We start from the raw sequence: 4,876 nt of genomic DNA on the forward strand, positions 1-4,876 counted from the left end.
TTTTCGCCCTGTTCTTACTTCACATTTTTTTCCCATTCTGATTGAATGGGCAATTCTTCTGTTTCACATGATGTTGGCTCGGGTACTAGGATTGCCTGAAAGTCCAAAAGACTTCAGACATATGGCTGGAAGTTGTTTCTGGCTGCCAGATGGTAGTTTAGTTGGAGCTGTTGGCAAGGGCCCTTGAGTCTCCTCCATGTGGCCTCTCTATGTGGCAGCTTGGGCTTCCTCACTGGTTGGTGGCTGAGTTTCAAGAAGGAGCATTCTAAGAAGAAAGAAGTAGAAGCTGTCAGTCTTCCTTAGAAGTACCAGAAGTACCATTGCTTCTACTGTATTTATTATTATTTTTTTTTTTACAAGTCAGAAAACCAGTTTATTTCCAAAGCTCTGCCATGTATTTCCAGAGGGTGCCAATGGTCACCTGCCACACTTCCATCAGGCTGTCTGTGTACCTGGCAAAGAGAGTCTGGCCATCAGCAGACCAGGCCAGAGAGGTACAATGGGGTGGCTCTGCCTTGCTGCTGGTACTGATAACTTCTTGCTTCAATTCATCTACCATGATCTTGCCTTCCAAGTCCCAGAGCTTGACGCTGGGCCTGGTGGCAGCACAGAGCCATAGTGGTTGGGTCTGAAGCACAGGGCATTGATGATGTCCCCACCATGAAGTATATAAAGGTGCTTGCCTTCGTTCAGGTCCCACAGCATGGCCTGGCCATCCTTGCCTCCAGAAGCACAGAGGGACCCATCTGGAGAGATAGTCACAGTGTTCAGGTACCCTGTGTGGCCAATGTGATTAGTCTTCAGCTTGCAGTTTGCCAGGTTCCACACCTTGACCAGCTTGTCCCAGCCACAGGCCACGATGATGGGGTTGCTGTTACTTGGTGAGAAATGGATGCAAGACACCCACTCCAAGTGGCTTTCATCCTGGACAGTGTATTTGCATACACCCAGAGTATTCCACAGCTGGATGGTTTTATCTCAGAAGCCAGAGACAATCTGCTGGCTGTCAGAGGAGAAGGCCACATTCAGCACATCCTTGGTATGGCCCACAAATCGGCACAAGGTGGTGCCTGCTGTGAGATCCCAGAGGCGAAGGGTTCCATTCCAAGAGCTAGAGAGGGCAAACTTGCCATCTGAGGAGATGACCACATCACTGACAAAATCGGAGCGACCCCGAAGAGCACATTGTGGGATGTGATAGTTAGTCTCATCCCTGGTCAGCTTCTACACAATGATGGTCTTGTTTCAAGAGGCGAACAGTATCATGTCCGGGAACTGGGGAGAGGTAGCGATCTGGGTCACCCAGCCATTGTGGCCCTTGAGAAGGGTCATCTGCTCAGTAGTGGTGGCGGTGGGTGCAGGTGTCACTGAAGCAGCGAGGATGGACCTGGATAGCTCAGAGAAACTAACAGCACAGCCGCTCTCGCCACAGCCCTGCAGCAGAAAAGAGCTCTACTGTATTCTTTAGTCAAAATAGTAGTGAGGGCAGTCTAGATTCAAAGAGAGGAAAAACAAACTCCTCCTCTCAGTTGGGAGAATGGCATGTTTGAACAGGAAGGCAAGAAACTTATGGTAACCATCTATGGAGACTATATACCAAAAGGAACTTCCTGGGTCCTTGATATCATACCATGATATCGCTGCCAACCAAAATGGGCATCTTTATCTCTGTGTTCGTTCTCTTTTTATCCTGCCTCTATGACTTAGGAGTTTTTCTGATCTTAAAATAAATAAATACATAAGCAGTGTTTTAAGGTTTAAAAATTTGATATATATAAAGAAATCAGTTCATTAGCAATCCTCAATGGTTTTTGCATTTAAGCTTATAAAAGTTGCTCTATGTGCCGTAGGGAGAGGGAAATCCATTGTTAAGCCTTGATAATTGGTTGAAGTTTTATATAGTTTGCCCAAGTTTACATTTAAAAAAAAATTCTCTTTGACATTTTTACTGTTAGTTGATAGAGATATGATCTCATTTATAATCATATACAAGAGGCAATGATTATTGTAAATAATATTTTGAAGGTCTTACACCATTCCAATGGTTGGATTTTAGAATATCCCAGTATATTTGGGTAATATTTTCTGGTCTTAACTGATAAAAATCAGTGATTAAATAGGACCATAGCTAATGGAATCTCAAGTTTACTGCTTTTTGAAGATGTTATGCCACCTCTACAATGAAACTATATTTACTTAGATTAAAAATTGGGGTGGGGGGGTGTGAATCTCTTTTTCTTATTCCAACTTCTCACTGTTTTAGTCAGCTTGGACTGTCATAAAAAATACCATAGACTGGGTAGCTTACACGACAAAAATTTCTTACAGTTCTGGTGCCCCAAAGTCCATGATCAGGGTGATGGTATGGTCAGGTTCTGATGATGGCCCCTTCCTGGCTTGCAGGCAGCCACCTTCTCATTCAGCTTGGTTAATCAAAGACAATTAAGCAAATGACTAAGCAATGAACATGAAGAGATGAATCTTTTAGCTTTATAATCAGCCAGTTTTAAACATGTCAATTTTTTAGGGTGAAATAACAGGCTTTTTTTCCTTTCTTGCATATCCAATTTTAGAAATATCAGGTTACTTGTGATGACAGGGTTCATCCATTCTTACATGCCACCAAAATAAGATGCAGCCAACTTTTTACACGAGTTGTAGAGGACACAACTTGTGTCCTGTGGCAGTGTGAGGGATATCAAGGTGGGTATTAAGAGATAGAGAAGAAACGTAGACTGCTGTGTGACATAATCTTTTTGCTGGTGTATCTCTATATTGGCAAAAGTCAATTTTCATCTGTTAACATTTTTGGTAAATGTTGAAGTCAGGACAATTACCTTTTGGTATATAGGGGTTCCTTTTTTTGAAAGTCAAATATTCTTGAACACCAGACTGAAACAACTTTCCCATCAGTCTCCTCTGACCCAATAAAGCTAGAGTTTGGCCACAAGGAAAGTCTTAGCAAATTTGATCAATTCAATTTTTTTGCTCCTGATATTAGGCAATCAAAGCAAGCATGTATTGCAGTACATAAAGTCAGTTCAGAATATTTGCCACAAATCAAAAAAGTACTTGGGAGGGATAATAACTTTTTTATTTTCTGTGAATAAGGATTTGGGTTTAGGTAGGAGAAAAAAAATATTCTCTCATCCATGTGAGAGTCTTCAGAAGCTGAAATGTACTATTGGACTTCAGGGATTTTTTGAGGATAAGAATTGGGCCTACAATAGTTGAGGGTTCTATATCAAAAGAACAGAGGAAGACCTTATTAAGATTTTTTAAATGAAATTTTTTAAATGAAATGGTTGAATTACCCTGGTTGAATAGCACAGAAATCCTCACCTTCTTAGTTGGCCTCTGATTCCCATCAGTTTAGATGGAACCAAATGCCTTCAGGGATAAACGCAGCCTCTCCAGGACTTGGTAACTGTCTCTTGGAACAGTCCCTATCCCTCTGGATCACTGAGCTTGGGTTATCCCATTTGCTGCCTGATCTTTATAATTAATGTCTCCAAAGATTTGGGAGCTTCAGTTTTGTTTGCCTTGAGGGGGTAAATCTGAATTTGTTTCTGTGAAAGAGGCTTTTTGTTTAAGCCTTTAAGGTTAAGGTTAAGAAGACAAAAGTAACCCCCGCGCCTCCCCCCGCCCACCAACACACACACAAACACACACACACACACACACACACACACACACACACACACACACACACACACACACGGTTTGAGAAAGAAACTAGGAATCAAAGTAAATGCTAAAGGCTCTAAGTTTTATTGCTCTATTTTCATACTTGGCCTTTCTGGAAGCTTTGAAGAGTAAACCCCACGGGCTTCCCCACATTGCGTTTCAGAGATTCAAACCTGTGCAGTACAATTCACATTATAGCCACCTTTCTAACCACTTTTAACATGGTATGCCCTCAAAAGTCTATGGAATTATGGCAGATCACTGATTTTTTTGTTGTTGTTGTCCCTTATTGCGATATGTAGAAAATGATAAATAAAAATTAGGGTTTGCATTAAAAATTTTTTGGATTGTGGAAGGAGTATAGTAGTGGGTTAACTGAAGACCAACCAGAATAGAACTCTGATCAAGGTGTTGAGAAATAAAATAGAACAAAGTAATGAAATGCATTGATGCTTTAATAAATTTTTAAAAATGAGTTCTTATCTTATGAATCCCTGAAGGCCTCAAGTCACCACTTGCTTCCACTTCAGAGTAGCAAAGGTCTCAAGACGGCTTGGAACAGAGTGTTGGGAGTGGGGGTGAGGCATTGCTGAGTTATGATGTGAACATGTTGGTGAGAATCTTCCTACACCCTCTCCTATCTCTCGTCCTATTCCTTGACATCTCTGGGAGGCTGTGACATTGACCCAATTTTAAAATGTGACATTAAGAAAAGGAGCTACCTCGGGCCGGCCGAGTGGCGCATTGATTAAGAGCTGGCTTGGGACGCCAGAGGGCCCCGGTTCGGATCCCACATATGAGGGCCAGTGACACTGCCCTCTACAGCTAAGATGTTGAACAATAGCTCAACTTGGAGCTGGGCTGCCATAAGTCTCCGGAGACGGCGTAGGCTGCAGCCCCTGTGGCAGTGGGTTGCCATGGGCTACCGTGTGTAGCCAGCAGCCAGCGTGAGCGGCCAGCAGCCGCAGTGAGTGGCCGTCCAGAAGACGGCGACTGATCAGCCTCGCCCGGGAAGAGTACAATGATGGTGCCAACTTGGGTCAGTGAAGCAACGTCCTCCACAACTAGATTGAAGAACAAAACAACAGCAACTTGTCTGTTCCCCTTTCCCCAATTCCCCAAAAATCTTTAAAAAAAAAGGGGGGCGGCTACCTCTGCCTCCAATTCAAAGGATGTCCCTAGAGAAGCC

The 4,876-nt window shown here is 43.0% G+C and overlaps 1 pseudogene; it reads right to left on the minus strand.

The window, feature by feature from the left end:
- Positions 1–373: 373 nt before the first annotated feature.
- LOC109387800 (receptor of activated protein C kinase 1 pseudogene) lies at positions 374–1,660 on the minus strand (annotated as a pseudogene).
- Between the last annotated feature and the right edge of the window lie 3,216 nt (positions 1,661–4,876).

The sequence above is a fragment of the Hipposideros armiger genome, unplaced genomic scaffold (genome assembly GCF_001890085.2).
Source record: "Hipposideros armiger isolate ML-2016 unplaced genomic scaffold, ASM189008v1 scaffold_169, whole genome shotgun sequence".
NCBI classification, from domain to species: domain Eukaryota; kingdom Metazoa; phylum Chordata; class Mammalia; order Chiroptera; family Hipposideridae; genus Hipposideros; species Hipposideros armiger.